The sequence below is a fragment of the Phaenicophaeus curvirostris genome, chromosome 30 (genome assembly GCF_032191515.1).
Source record: "Phaenicophaeus curvirostris isolate KB17595 chromosome 30, BPBGC_Pcur_1.0, whole genome shotgun sequence".
Classification (NCBI taxonomy): domain Eukaryota; kingdom Metazoa; phylum Chordata; class Aves; order Cuculiformes; family Cuculidae; genus Phaenicophaeus; species Phaenicophaeus curvirostris.
Genome location: NC_091421.1, coordinates 2046416 through 2062299, shown reverse-complemented (window position 1 = coordinate 2062299; position 15884 = coordinate 2046416).

Sequence of the window (15884 nt, the reverse complement as noted above, 5' to 3'; positions counted from 1 at the left end):
ACGTAAAGCAAGGCACTGTAAAGCAAGGCACCGTAAAGCAAGGCAAGGCAAGACAACGTAAAGTAAGGCAACGTAAAGCAAGGCAACGTAAAGAAAGGCAAGACAAGGCAACGTAAAGCAAGGCAACGTAAAGCAAGGGAAGGTAAAGCAAGGCAAGGTAAAGCAAGGCAAGTTAAAGCAAGGCAAGGTAAAGCAAGGCAATGCAAGGCAAAGTAAAGCAAGGCAAGGTAAAGCAAGGCAACGTAAAGCAAGGCAACTTAAAGCATGGCAATTTAAAACAAGGCAATGCAAGGCAACGTAAAGCAAGGCAACGTAAAGCAAGGCAACGTAAAGCAAGGCAAGGCAAGGCAACGTAAAGCAAGGCAACGTAAAGCAAGGCAAGGCAAGGCAACGTAAAGCAAGGCAACGTAAAGCAAAGCAACGTAAAGCAAGGGAAGGCAAGGCAATGTAAAGCAAGGCAACGTAAAGCACGGCAACTTAAAGCAAGGCAACGTAAAGCAAGGCAAGGTAAAGCAAGGCAAGGCAAAGCAAAGCAAGGCAACGTAAAGCAAGGCAACGTAAAGCAAGGCAAGGCAACGTAAACCAAGGCAACGTAAAGCAAGGCAACGTAAAGCAAGGCAAGGCAACGTAAAGCAAGGCAACGTAAAGCAAGGCAAGGCAACGTAAAGCAAGGCAACGTAAAGCAAGGCAAGGCAAGGCAACGTAAAGCAAGGCAACGTAAAGCAAGGCAAGGCAAGGCAACGTAAATCAAGGCAAAGTAAAGCAAAGCAACGTAAAGCAAGGCAACGTAAAGCAAGGCAAGTCAAGGCAACGTAAAGCAAGGCAACGTAAATCAAGGCAAGGCAACGTAAAGCAAGGCAACGTAAGCAAGGCAACGTAAAACAAGGCAACGCAACGTAAAGCAAGGCAACGTAAAGCAAGGCAATGTAAAGCAAGGCAAGGCAAGGCAACGTTAAGCAAGGCAAGGTAAAGCAAGGCAACGTAAAGCAAGGCAAGGCAAGGCATCGTAAAGCAAGGCAACGTAAAGCAAGGCTACGTATTGCAAGCCAAGGCAAGGCAACGTAAAGCAAGGCAACGTAAAGCAATGCAACGTAAAGCAAGGCAAGGCAACGTAAAGCAAGGCAACGTAAAGCTAGGCAAGGCAAGGAAACGTAAAGCAAGGCAACGTAAAGCAAGGCAACGTAAAGCAAGGCAACGTAAAGCAAGGCAACATAAAGCAAGGCAAGGCAAGGCAACGTAAAGCAAGGCAACGTAAAGCAAGGCAATGCAAGGCAACGTAAATCAAGGCAACGTAAAGCAAGGCAAGGCAACGTAAAGCAAGGCAACGTAAAGCAAGGCAACGTAAAGCAAGGCAAGACAAGGCAACGTAAAGCAAGGCAACTTAAAGCAAGGCAACGTAAAGCAAGCCAAGACAAGGCAACATAAAGCAAGGCAACGTAAAGCAAGGTAACGTAAAGAAAGGCAAGACAAGGCAACGTTAAGAAAGGCAAGGTAAAGCAAGGCAACGTAAAGCAAGGCAAGGCAAGGCAAGGTAAAGCAAGGCAAGGTAAAGCAAGGCAAGGAAAGCAAGGCAAGGCAAGGCAACGTAAAGAAAGGCAACGTAAAGCAAGGCAAAGTAAAGCAAGGAAAGGCAAGGCAACGTAAAGCAAGGCAATTTAAAGCAAGGCAACGTAAAAGAAGGCAAGGCAAGGCAACGTAAAGCAAGGCAACGTAAAGCAAGGCAACGTAAAGCAAGGCAAGGTAAGGCAACGTAAAGCAAGGCAACGTAAAACAAGGCAACGTAAAGCAAGGCAAGGCAAGGCAACGTAAAGCAAGGCAATGCAAGGCAACGTAAAGCAAGGCAACGTAAAGCGAGGCAACGTAAAGCAAGGCAAGGCAAGGACACGTAAATCAAGGCAACGTAAAGGAAGGCAACGTAAAGCAAGGCAAGCTAAAGAAAGGCAAGGAAAGGCAAGGCAAAGCAAGGCAAGGTAAAGCAAGGCAAGGCAAGGCAACGTAAAGGAAGGCAAGGAAAAGCATGGCAAGGTAAAGCAAGGCAAGGCAAGGCATGGCAAAGCAAGGCAACGTAAATCATGGCAAGGTAAAGCAAAGCAAGGCAAGGCAACGTAATGCAAGGCAAGGTAAAGCAAGGCAACGTAAAGCAAAGAAAGGCAAGGCAAGGTAAAGCAAGGCAAGGTAAAGCAAGGCAACGTAAAGCAAGGCAACGTAAAGCAAGGCAAGGCAAGGCAACGTAAAGCAAGGTAACGTAAAGCAAGGCACCGTAAAGCAAGGCAACGTAAAGCAAGTCAAGGCAAGACAACGTAAAGCAAGGCAACGTAAAGCAAGGCAACGTAAAGAAAGGCAAGGTAAAGCAAGGCAAGGTAAAGCAAGGCAAGGCAAGGCAAGGTAAAACAAGGCAACGTAAAGCAAGGCAACGTAAAGCAAGGCAAGGCAAGGCAACGTAAAGCAAGGCAAGGTAAAGCAAAGCAACGTAAAGCAAGGCAAGGCAACGTAAAGCAAGGCAACGTAAAGCAAGGCAACGTAAAGCAAGGCAAGGCAAGGCAACGTAAAGCAAGGCAACGTAAAGCAAGGCAAGGCAAGGCAACGTAAAGCAAGGCAAAGTAAAGCAAAGCAACGTAAAGCAAGGCAACGTAAAGCAAGGCAAGTCAAGGCAACGTAAAGCAAGGCAACGTAAAGCAAGGCAAGGCAACGTAAAGCAAGGCAACGTAAAGCAAGGCAACGTAAAACAAGGCAAAGCAACGTAAAGCAAGGCAACGTAAAGCAAGGCAATGTAAAGCAAGGCAATGTAAAGCAAGGCAAGGCAAGGCAACGTTAAGCAAGGCAAGGTAAAGCAAGGCAACGTAAAGCAAGGCAAGGCAAGGCATCGTAAAGCAAGGCAACGTAAAGCAAGGCTACGTATTGCAAGCCAAGGCAAGGCAACGTAAAGCAAGGCAACGTAAAGCAATGCAACGTAAAGCAAGGCAAGGCAACGTAAAGCAATGCAACGTAAAGCTAGGCAAGGCACGGAAACGTAAAGCAAGGCAACGTAAAGCAAGGCAACGTAAAGCAAGGCAACGTAAAGCAAGGCAACGTAAAGCAAGGCAACATAAAGCAAGGCAAGGCAAGGCAACGTAAAGCAAGGCAACGTAAAGCAAGGCAACGTAAAGCAAGGCAATGCAAGGCAACGTAAATCAAGGCAACGTAAAGCAAGGCAAGGCAACGTAAAGCAAGGCAACGTAAAGCAAGGCAACGTAAAGCAAGGCAAGGCAAGGCAACGTAAAGCAAGGCAACGTAAAGCAAGGCAACGTAAAGCACGGCAAGGCAAGGCAACGTAAAGCAAGGCAACGTAAAGCAAGGAAAGGCAACGTAAAGCTAGGGAAGGCAAGGCAACGTAAAACAAGGCAACGTAAAGCACGGCAACGTAAAGCAAGGCAAGGCAACGTAAAGCAAGGCAACGTAAAGCAAGGGAAGGCAACCTAAAGCAAGGCAACGTAAAGCATGGCAACGTAAAACAAAGCAAGGCAAGGCAAAGTAAAGCAAGGGAACGTAAAGCAAGGCAACGTAAAGAAAGGCAACGTAAGGCAAGGCATTGTAAAGCAAGGCAACTTAAAGCAATGCAACGTAAAGCAAGGCAAGGCAAGGCAACGTAAAGCAAGGCAACGTAAAGCAAGGCAAGGCAAGGCAACGTAAAGCAAGGCAACGTAAATCAAGTCAACGTAAAGCAAGGCAAGAAAAGGCAACGTAAAGCAAGGCAACGTAAAGCAAGGCAACGTAAAGCAAGGCAAGGTAAGGCAACGTAAACCAAGGCAACGTAAAGCAAGGCAACGTAAAGCAAGGCAACGTAAAGCAAGTAAAAACAAGGCAACGTAAAGCAAGGCAACGTAAAGCAAGGCAAAGTAAAGCAAGGCAAGGCAAGACAACGTAAAGCAAGACAACGTAAAGCAAGGCAACGTAAAGCAAGGCAAGGCAAGGCAACGTAAAGCAAAGCAATGTAAAGCAAGGCAACGTAAAGCAATGCAAGGCAAGGCAACGTAAAGCAAGGCAACGTAAAGCAAGGCAACGTAAAGCAAGGCAAGGCAAGGCAACGTAAAGCAAGGCAACGTAAAGCAAGGCAACGTAAAACAAGGCAAGTCAAGGCAACGTAAATCAAGGCAACGTAAAGCAAGGCAAGGCAAGGCAACGTAAAGCAAGGCAACGTAAAGCAAGGCAAGGCAAGGCAACGTAAAGCAAGGCAACGTAAAGCAAGGCAAGGCAACGTAAAGCAAGGCAACGTAAAGCAAGGCAACGTAAAGCAACGCAAGGCAATGCAACTTAAAGCAAGGCAACGTAAAGCAAGGCAAGACAAGACAACGTAAAGCAAGGCAACGTGAAGCAAGGCAACGTAAATCAAGGCAAGGCAAGGCAACGTAAAGCAAGGCAACGTAAAGCAAGTCAACGTAAAGCAAGGCAACGTAAAGCAAGGCAAGGCAAGGCAACGTAAAGCAAGGCAACGTAAAGCAAGGCAAGGCAAGGCAACGTAAATCAAGGCAAAGTAAAGCAAAGCAACGTAAAGCACGGCAACGTAAATCAAGGCAAGTCAAGGCAACGTAAAGCAAGGCTACGTAAAGCAAGGCAAGGCAAGGCAACGTAAATCAAGGTAACGTAAAGCAAGGCAAGGCAAGGCAACGTAAAGCAAGGCAACGTAAAGCAAGGCAACGTAAAGCAAGGCAACGTAAAACAAGGCAATGCAAGGCAACGTAAAGCAAGGCAACATAAAGCAAGGCAACGTAAAGCAAGGCAAGGCAAGGCAACGTAAAGAAAGGCAAGGAAAAGCAAGGCAAGGTAAAGCAAGGGAAGGCAAGGCAAGGCAAAGCAAGGCAACGTAAAGCAAAGCAACGTAAAGCAAGGTAAGGCAAGGCAACGTAAAGCAAGGCAACGTAAAGCACGGCAACTTAAAGCAAGGCAACGTAAAGCAAGGCAAGGTAAAGCAAGGCAAGGAAAAGCAAAGCAAGGCAACGTAAAGCAAGGCAACGTAAAGCAAGGCAAGGCAACGTAAAGCAAGGCAACGTAAAGCAAGGCAAGGCAACGTAAAGCAAGGCAAGGTAAAGCAAGGCAACGTAAAGCAAGGCAAGGCAACGTAAAGCAAGGCAACGTAAAGCAAGGCAACGTAAAGCAAGGCAAGGCAACGTAAAGCAAGGCAACGTAAAGCAAGGCAAGGCAAGACAACGTAAATCAAGGCAAAGTAAAGCAAAGCAACGTAAAGCAAGGCAACGTAAAGCAAGGCAAGTCAAGGCAACGTAAAGCAAGGCAACATAAAGCAAGGCAAGGCAACGTAAAGCAAGGCAACGTAAAGCAAGGCAACGTAAAACAAGGCAAGGCATCGTTAAGCAAGGCAAGGTAAAGCAAGGCAACGTAAAGCAAGGCAAGGCAAGGCAACGTAAAGCAAGGCAACGTAATGCAAGGGTACGTATTGCAAGCCAAGGCAAGACAACGTAAAGCAAGGCAACGTAAAGCAATGCAACGTAAAGCAAGGCGAGGCAACGTAAAGCAAGGCAACGTAAAGCTAGGCAAGGCAAGGAAACGTAAAGGAAGGCAACGTAAAACAAGTCAACGTAATGCAAGCCAAGGCAAGGCAGCGTAAAGCAAGGCAACGTAAAGCAAGGCAACGTAAAGCAAGGCAAGCCAACGTAAAGCAAGGCAACGTAAAGCAAGGCAACGTAAAGCAAGGCAAGGCAACGTAAAGCAAGGCAACTTAAAGCAAGGCAACGTAAAGCAAGGCAAGGCAAGGCAACGTAAATCAAGGCAAGGCAAGGCAACGTAAAGCAAGGCAACGTAAAGCAAGGCAACGTAAAGCAAGGCAACGTAAAGCAAGGCAACATAATGCAAGGCAAGGCACGGCAACGTAAAGCAAGGCAACGTAAAGCAAGGCAAAGTAAAGCAAGGCAATGCAAGGCAACGTAAATCAAGGAAACGTAAAGCAAGGCAAGAAAAGGCAACGTAAAGCAAGGCAACGTAAAGCAAGGCAACGTAAAGCAAGGCAAGGCAAGGCAACGTAAAGCAAGGCAACGTAAAGCAAGGCAACGTAAAGCACGGCAAGGCAAGGCAACGTAAAGCAAGGCAACGTAAAGCAAGGAAAGGCAACGTAAAGCAAGGGAAGGCAAGGCAACGTAAAACAAGGCAACGTAAAGCACGGCAACGTAAAGCAAGGCAAGGCAACATAAAGCAAGGCAACGTAAAGCAAGGGAAGGCAACGTAAAGCAAGGCAACGTAAAGCATGGCAACGTAAAACAAAGCAAGGCAAGGCAAAGTAAAGGAAGGGAACGTAAAGCAAGGCAACGATAAGAAAGGCAACGTAAGGCAAGGCATTGTAAAGCAAGGCAACTTAAAGCAATGCAACGTAAAGCAAGGCAAGGCAAGGCAACGTAAAGCAAGGCAACGTAAAGCAAGGCAAGGCAAGGCAACGTAAAGCAAGGCAACGTAAATCAAGGAAACGTAAAGCAAGGCAAGAAAAGGCAACGTAAAGCAAGGCAACGTAAAGCAAGGCAACGTAAAGCAAGGCAAGGCAAGGCAACGTAAAGCAAGGCAACGTAAAGCAAGGCAACGTAAAGAAAGGCAACGTAAAGCAAGTAAAAACAAGGCAACGTAAAGCAAGGCAACGTAAAGCAAGGCAAAGTAAAGCAAGGCAAGGCAAGACAACGTAAAGCAAGTCAACGTAAAGCAAGGCAACGTAAAGCAAGGCAAGGCAAGACAATGTAAAGCAAGGCAACGTAAAGCAAGGCAACGTAAAGCAAGGCAACATAAAGCAAGGCAAGGCAAGGCAACATAAAGCAAGGCAACGTAAAGCAAGGCAACGTAAAGCAAGGCAAGGCAAGGCAACGTAAATCAAGGCAACGTAAAGCAAGGCAAGGCAAGGCAACGTAAAGCAAGGCAACGTAAAGCAAGGCAAGGCAAGGCAACGTAAAGCAAGGCAACGTAAAGCAAGGCAAGGCAACGTAAAGCAAGGCAACGTAAAGCAAGGCAACGTAAAGCAAGGCAAGGCAATGCAACGTAAAGCAAGGCAACGTAAAGCAAGGCAAGACAAGGCAACGTAAAGGAAGGCAACGTGAAGCAAGGCAACGTAAATCAAGGCAAGGCAAGGCAACGTAAAGCAAGGCAACGTAAAGCAAGTCAACGTAAAGCAAGGCAACGTAAAGCAAGGCAAGGCAAGGCAAAGTAAAGCAAGGCAACGTAAAGCAAGGCAAGGCAAGGCAACGTAAATCAAGGCAAAGTAAAGCAAAGCAACGTAAAGCAAGGCAACGTAAAGCAAGGCAAGTCAAGGCAACGTAAAGCAAGGCAACGTAATGCAAGGCAAGGCAACGTAAAGCAAGGCAACGTAAAGCAAGGCAACGTAAAACAAGGCAAGGCAACGTAAAGCAAGGCAACGTAAAGCAAGGCAATGTAAAGCAAGGCAAGGCAAGGCAACCTAAAGCAAGGCAAGGTAAAGCAAGGCAATGTAAAGCAAGGCAAGGCAAGGCGACGTAAAGCAAGGCAACGTAAAGCAAGGCTACGTAAAGCAAGGCAAGGCAAGGCAACGTAAATCAAGGTAACGTAAAGCAAGGCAAGGCAAGGCAACGTAAAGCAAGGCAACGTAAAGCAAGGCAACGTAAAGCAAGGCAAGGCAAGGCAACGTAAAGCAAGGCAACGTAAAGCAAGGCAACGTAAAGCAAGGCAAGGCAAGGCAACGTAAAGAAAGGCAAGGAAAAGCAAGGCAAGGTAAAGCAAGGGAAGGCAAGGCAAGGCAAAGCAAGGCAACGTAAAGCAAAGCAACGTAAAGCACGGCAACTTAAAGCAAGGCAACGTAAAGCAAGGCAAGGTAAAGCAAGGCAAGGAAAAGCAAAGCAAGGCAACGTAAAGCAAGGCAACGTAAAGCAAGGCAAGGCAACGTAAAGCAAGGCAACGTAAAGCAAGGCAAGGCAACGTAAAGCAAGGCAAGGTAAAGCAAGGCAACGTAAAGCAAGGCAAGGCAACGTAAAGCAAGGCAACGTAAAGCAAGGCAACGTAAAGCAAGGCAAGGCAAGGCAACGTAAAGCAAGGCAACGTAAAGCAAGGCAAGGCAAGGCAACGTAAATCAAGGCAAAGTAAAGCAAAGCAACGTAAAGCAAGGCAACGTAAAGCAAGGCAAGTCAAGGCAACGTAAAGCAAGGCAACGTAAAGCAAGGCAAGGCAACGTAAAGCACGGCAACGTAAAGCAAGGCAACGTAAAACAAGGCAAGGCATCGTTAAGCAAGGCAAGGTAAAGCAAGGCAACGTAAAGCAAGGCAAGGCAAGGCAACGTAAAGCAAGGCAACGTAATGCAAGGGTACGTATTGCAAGCCAAGGCAAGACAACGTAAAGCAAGGCAACGTAAAGCAATGCAACGTAAAGCAAGGCGAGGCAACGTAAAGTTAGGCAAGGCAAGGAAACGTAAAGGAAGGCAACGTAAAACAAGTCAACGTAATGCAAGCCAAGGCAAGGCAGCGTAAAGCAAGGCAATGTAAAGCAAGGCAACGTAAAGCAAGGCAAGCCAACGTAAAGCAAGGCAACGTAAAGCAAGGCAACGTAAAGCAAGGCAAGGCAACGTAAAGCAAGGCAACTTAAAGCAAGGCAACGTAAAGCAAGGCAAGGCAAGGCAACGTAAAGCAAGGCAACGTAAAGCAAGGCAACGTAAAGCAAGGCAACGTAAAGCAAGGCAACGTAAAGCAAGGCAACATAAAGCAAGGCAACATAAAGCAAGGCAAGGCACGGCAACGTAAAACAAGGCAACGTAAAGCAAGGCAACGTAAAGCAAGGCAATGCAAGGCAACGTAAATCAAGGCAACGTAAAGCAAGGCAAGGCAACGTAAAGCAAGGCAACGTAAAGCAAGGCAAGGCAAGGCAACGTAAAGCAAGGCAACGTAAAGCAAGGCAACGTAAAGCACGGCAAGGCAAGGCAACGTAAAGCAAGGCAACGTAAAGCAAGGAAAGGCAACGTAAAGCAAGGGAAGGCAAGGCAACGTAAAACAAGGCAACGTAAAGCACGGCAACGTAAAGCAAGGCAAGGCAACATAAAGCAAGGCAACGTAAAGCAAGGGAAGGCAACGTAAAGCAAGGCAACGTAAAGCATGGCAACGTAAAACAAAGCAAGGCAAGGCAATGTAAAGGAAGGGAACGTAAAGCAAGGCAACGTAAAGAAAGGCAACGTAAGGCAAGGCATTGTAAAGCAAGGCAACTTAAAGCAATGCAACGTAAAGCAAGGCAAGGCAAGGCAACGTAAAGCAAGGCAACGTAAAGCAAGGCAAGGCAAGGCAACGTAAAGCAAGGCAACGTAAATCAAGGAAACGTAAAGCAAGGCAAGAAAAGGCAACGTAAAGCAAGGCAACGTAAAGCAAGGCAACGTAAAGCAAGGCAAGGCAAGGCAACGTAAAGCAAGGCAACGTAAAGCAAGGCAACGTAAAGCAAGGCAACGTAAAGCAAGTAAAAACAAGGCAACGTAAAGCAAGGCAACGTAAAGCAAGGCAAAGTAAAGCAAGGCAAGGCAAGGCAACGTAAAGCAAAGCAATGTAGAGCAAGGCAACGTAACGCAATGCAAGGCAAGGCAACGTAAAGCAAGGCAACATAAAGCAAGGCAACGTAAAGCAAGGCAAGGCAAGGCAACGTAAAGCAAGGCAACGTAAAGCAAGGCAAGGCAACGTAAGGGAAGGCAACGTAAAACAAGGTAACGTAAAGCAAGGCAACGTAAAGCGAGGCAATCAAGGCAACGTAAAGCGAGGCAAGACAAGGCAACGTAAAGCAAGGCAACGTAAAGCAAGGCAACGTAAAGCAAGGCAACGTAAAGCCAGGCAACGTAAAGCACGGCAAAGCAAGGTAACGTAAAGCAAGGCAAGGCAAGGCAATGTAAAGCAAGGCAACGTAAAACAAGGCAACGTAAAGCAAGGCAACATAAAGCAAGGCAAGGCAAGGCAACATAAAGCAAGGCAACGTAAAGCAAGGCAACGTAAAGCAAGGCAAGGCAAGGCAATGTAAAGCAAGGCAACGTAAAGCAAGGCAACGTAAAACATGGCAAGTCATGGCAACGTAAATCAAGGCAACGTAAAGCAAGGCAAGGCAAGGCAACGTAAAGCAAGGCAACGTAAAGCAAGGCAAGGCAAGGCAACGTAAAGCAAGGCAACGTAAAGCAAGGCAAGGCAACGTAAAGCAAGGCAACGTAAAGCAAGGCAAGGCAAGGCAACGTAATGCAAGGCAACGTGAAGCAAGGCAACGTAAATCAAGGCAAGGCAAGGCAACGTAAAGCAAGGCAACGTAAAGCAAGTCAACGTAAAGCAAGGCAACGTAAAGCAAGACAAGGCAAGGCAACGTAAAGCAAGGCAACGTAAAGCAAGGCAAGGCAAGGCAACGTAAATCAGGGCAAAGTAAAGCAAAGCAACGTAAAGCAAGGCAACGTAAAGCAAGGCAAGTCAAGGCAACGTAAAGCAAGGCAACGTAAAGCAAGGCAAGGCAACGTAAAGCAAGGCAACGTAAAGCAAGGCAACGTAAAACAAGGCAAGGCAACGTAAAGCAAGGCAACGTAAAGCAAGGCAATGTAAAGCAAGGCAAGGCAAGGCAACCTAAAGCAAGGCAAGGTAAAGCAAGGCAACGTAAAGCAAGGCAACGTAAAGCAAGGCAAGGCAAGGCGACGTAAAGCAAGGCAACGTAAAGCAAGGCTACGTAAATCAAGGCAAGGCAAGGCAACGTAAATCAAGGTTACGTAAAGCAAGGCAAGGCAAGGCAACGTAAAGCAAGGCAACGTAAAGCAAGGCAACGTAAAGCAAGGCAAGGTAAAGCAAGGCAAGGCAAGGCAACGTAAAGCAAGGCAAGGTAAAGCAAGGCAAGGCAAGGCAACGTAAAGCAAGGCAACGTAAAGCAAGGCAACGTAAAGCAAGGCAATGCAAGGCAACGTAAAGCAAGTCCAGGCAAGGCAACGTAAAGCAAGGCAACGTAAAGCAAAGCAACGTAAAGCAAGGCAAGGCAAGGCAACGAAAAGCAAGGCAACGTAAAGCATGCCAAGGCAAGGCAACGTTAAGCAAGGCAACGTAAAGCAAGGCAACTTAAAGCAAGGCAAGGCAACGTAAAGCAAGGCAACGTAAAGCAAGGCAACGTAAAGCAAGGCAACGTAAAGCAAGGCAACGTAAAGCAAGGCAACGTAAAGCCAGGCAACGTAAAGCACGGCAAAGCAAGGTAACGTAAAGCAAGGCAAGGCAAGGCAATGTAAAGCAAGGCAACGTAAAACAAGGCAACGTAAAGCAAGGCAACATAAAGCAAGGCAAGGCAAGGCAACATAAAGCAAGGCAACGTAAAGCAAGGCAACGTAAAGCAAGGCAAGGCAAGGCAATGTAAAGCAAGGCAACGTAAAGCAAGGCAACGTAAAACAAGGCAAGTCATGGCAACGTAAATCAAGGCAACGTAAAGCAAGGCAAGGCAAGGCAACGTAAAGCAAGGCAACGTAAAGCAAGGCAAGGCAAGGCAACGTAAAGCAAGGCAACGTAAAGCAAGGCAAGGCAACGTAAAGCAAGGCAACGTAAAGCAAGGCAAGGCAAGGCAACGTAATGCAAGGCAACGTGAAGCAAGGCAACGTAAATCAAGGCAAGGCAAGGCAACGTAAAGCAAGGCAACGTAAAGCAAGTCAACGTAAAGCAAGGCAACGTAAAGCAAGACAAGGCAAGGCAACGTAAAGCAAGGCAACGTAAAGCAAGGCAAGGCAAGGCAACGTAAATCAAGGCAAAGTAAAGCAAAGCAACGTAAAGCAAGGCAACGTAAAGCAAGGCAAGTCAAGGCAACGTAAAGCAAGGCAACGTAAAGCAAGGCAAGGCAACGTAAAGCAAGGCAACGTAAAGCAAGGCAACGTAAAACAAGGCAAGGCAACGTAAAGCAAGGCAACGTAAAGCAAGGCAATGTAAAGCAAGGCAAGGCAAGGCAACCTAAAGCAAGGCAAGGTAAAGCAAGGCAACGTAAAGCAAGGCAACGTAAAGCAAGGCAAGGCAAGGCGACGTAAAGCAAGGCAACGTAAAGCAAGGCTACGTAAAGCAAGGCAAGGCAAGGCAACGTAAATCAAGGTAACGTAAAGCAAGGCAAGGCAAGGCAACGTAAAGCAAGGCAACGTAAAGCAAGGCAACGTAAAGCAAGGCAAGGTAAAGCAAGGCAAGGCAAGGCAACGTAAAGCAAGGCAAGGTAAAGCAAGGCAAGGCAAGGCAACGTAAAGCAAGGCAACGTAAAGCAAGGCAACGTAAAGCAAGGCAATGCAAGGCAACGTAAAGCAAGTCCAGGCAAGGCAACGTAAAGCAAGGCAACGTAAAGCAAAGCAACGTAAAGCAAGGCAAGGCAAGGCAACGAAAAGCAAGGCAACGTAAAGCATGCCAAGGCAAGGCAACGTTAAGCAAGGCAACGTAAAGCAAGGCAACTTAAAGCAAGGCAAGGCAACGTAAAGCAAGGCAACTTAAAGCAAGGCAACGTAAAGCAAGGCAAGGCAACGTAAATCAAGGCAACGTAAACCAAGTCAACGTAAAGTAAGGCAACGTAAAGCAAGGGAACGTAAAGCAAGGCTAGGCAAAGCAACGTAAAGCCAGGCAACGTAAAGCACGGCAATGCAAGGTAACGTAAAGCAAGGCAAGGCAAGGCAATGTAAAGCAAGGCAACGTAAAGCAAGGCAACATAAAGCAAGGCAACCTAAAGCAAGGCAAGGCAAGGCAACATAAAGCAAGGCAACGTAAAGCAAGGCAACGTAAAGCAAGGCAAGGCAAGGCAACGTAAAGCAAGGCAACGTAAAGCAAGGCAAGGCAAGGCAACGTAAAGCAAGGCAACGTAAAGCAAGGCAAGGCAACGTAAAGCAAGGCAACGTAAAGCAAGGCAACGTAAAGCAAGGCAAGGCAATGCAACGTAAAGCAAGGCAACGTAAAGCAAGGCAAGACAAGGCAACGTAAAGCAAGGCAACGTGAAGCAAGGCAACGTAAATCAAGGCAAGGCAAGGCAACGTAAAGCAAGGCAACGTAAAGCAAGTCAACGTAAAGCAAGGCAACGTAAAGCAAGGCAAGGCAAGGCAACGTAAAGCAAGGCAACGTAAAGCAAGGCAAGGCAAGGCAACGTAAATCAAGGCAAAGTAAAGCAAAGCAACGTAAAGCAAGGCAACGTAAAGCAAGGCAAGGCAAGGCAACGTAAAGCAAGGCAACGTAAAGCAAGGCAAGGCAACGTAAAGCAAGGCAACGTAAAGCAAGGCAACGTAAAACAAGGCAAGGCAACGTAAAGCAAGGCAATGTAAAGCAAGGCAATGTAAAGCAAGGCAAGGCAAGGCAAGCTAAAGCAAGGCAAGTTAAAGCAAGGCAACGTAAAGCAAGGCAAGGCAAGGCGACGTAAAGCAAGGCAACGTAAAGCAAGGCTACGTAAAGCAAGGCAAGGCAAGGCAACGTAAATCAAGGTAACGTAAAGCAAGGCAAGGCAAGGCAACGTAAAGCAAGGCAACGTAAAGCAAAGCAACGTAAAGCAAGGTAAGGCAAGGCAACGTAAAGCAAGGCAACGTAAAGCACGGCAACTTAAAGCAAGGCAACGTAAAGCAAGGCAAGGTAAAGCAAGGCAAGGAAAAGCAAAGCAAGGCAACGTAAAGCAAGGCAACGTAAAGCAAGGCAAGGCAACGTAAAGCAAGGCAAGGTAAAGCAAGGCAACGTAAAGCAAGGCAAGGCAACGTAAAGCAAGGCAACGTAAAGCAAGGCAACGTAAAGCAAGGCAAGGCAAGGCAACGTAAAGCAAGGCAACGTAAAGCAAGGCAAGGCAAGGCAACGTAAATCAAGGCAAAGTAAAGCAAAGCAACGTAAAGCAAGGCAACGTAAAGCAAGGCAAGTCAAGGCAACGTAAAGCAAGGCAAGGCAACGTAAAGCAAGGCAACGTAAAGCAAGGCAACGTAAAGCAAGGCAAGGCAAGGCAACGTAAAGCAAGGCAACGTAAAGCAAGGCAAGGCAAGGCAACGTAAATCAAGGCAAAGTAAAGCAAAGCAACGTAAAGCAAGGCAACGTAAAGCAAGGCAAGTCAAGGCAACGTAAAGCAAGGCAACGTAAAGCAAGGCAAGGCAACGTAAAGCAAGGCAACGTAAAGCAAGGCAACGTAAAACAAGGCAAGGCATCGTTAAGCAAGGCAAGGTAAAGCAAGGCAACGTAAAGCAAGGCAAGGCAAGGCAACGTAAAGCAAGGCAACGTAATGCAAGGGTACGTATTGCAAGCCAAGGCAAGAAAACGTAAAGCAAGGCAACGTAAAGCAATGCAACGTAAAGCAAGGCGAGGCAACGTAAAGCTAGGCAAGGCAAGGAAACGTAAAGGAAGGCAACGTAAAACAAGTCAACGTAATGCAAGCCAAGGCAAGGCAGCGTAAAGCAAGGCAACGTAAAGCAAGGCAACGTAAAGCAAGGCAAGCCAACGTAAAGCAAGGCAACGTAAAGCAAGGCAACGTAAAGCAAGGCAAGGCAACGTAAAGCAAGGCAACTTAAAGCAAGGCAACGTAAAGCAAGGCAAGGCAAGGCAACGTAAATCAAGGCAAGGCAAGGCAACGTAAAGCAAGGCAACGTAAAGCAAGGCAACGTAAAGCAAGGCAACCTAAAGCAAGGCAACATAAAGCAAGGCAAGGCACGGCAACGTAAAGCAAGGCAACGTAAAGCAAGGCAACGTAAAGCAAGGCAATGCAAGGCAACGTAAATCAAGGCAACGTAAAGCAAGGCAAGGCAACGTAAAGCAAGGCAACGTAAAGCAAGGCAAGGCAAGGCAACGTAAAGCAAGGCAACGTAAAGCAAGGCAACGTAAAGCACGGCAAGGCAAGGCAACGTAAAGCAAGGCAACGTAAAGCAAGGAAAGGCAACGTAAAGCAAGGGAAGGCAAGGCAACGTAAAACAAGGCAACGTAAAGCACGGCAACGTAAAGCAAGGAAAGGCAACATAAAGCAAGGCAACGTAAAGCAAGGGAAGGCAACGTAAAGCAAGGCAACGTAAAGCATGGCAACGTAAAACAAAGCAAGGCAAGGCAAAGTAAAGGAAGGGAACGTAAAGCAAGGCAACGTAAAGAAAGGCAACGTAAGGCAAGGCATTGTAAAGCAAGGCAACTTAAAGCAATGCAACGTAAAGCAAGGCAAGGCAAGGCAACGTAAAGCAAGGCAACGTAAAGCAAGGCAAGGCAAGGCAACGTAAAGCAAGGCAACGTAAATCAAGGAAACGTAAAGCAAGGCAAGAAAAGGCAACGTAAAGCAAGGCAACGTAAAGCAAGGCAACGTAAAGCAAGGCAAGGCAAGGCAACGTAAAGCAAGGCAACGTAAAGCAAGGCAACGTAAAGCAAGGCAACGTAAAGCAAGTAAAAACAAGGCAACGTAAAGCAAGGCAACGTAAAGCAAGGCAAAGTAAAGCAAGGCAAGGCAAGACAACGTAAAGCAAGTCAACGTAAAGCAATGCAACGTAAAGCAAGGCAAGGCAAGGCAACGTAAAGCAAAGCAATGAAGAGCAAGGCAACGTAACGCAATGCAAGGCAATGCAACGTAAAGCAAGGCAACGTAAAGCAAGGCAACGTAAAGCAAGGCAAGGCAAGGCAACGTAAAGCAAGGCAACGTAAAGCAAGGCAAGGCAACGTAAGGGAAGGCAACGTAAAACAAGGTAACGTAAAGCAAGGCAACGTAAAGCGAGGCAAGGCAAGGCAACGTAAAGCAAGGCAACGTAAAGCAAGGCAACGTAAAGCAAGGCAACGTAAAGCCAGGCAACGTAAAGCACGGCAAAGCAAGGTAACGTAAAGCAAGGCAAGGCAAGGCAATGTAAAGCAAGGCAACGTAAAACAAGGCAACGTAAAGCAAGGCAACATAAAGCAAGGCAAGGCAAGGCAACATAAAGCAAGGCAACGTAAAGCAAGGCAACGTAAAGCAAGGCAAGGCAAGGCAAC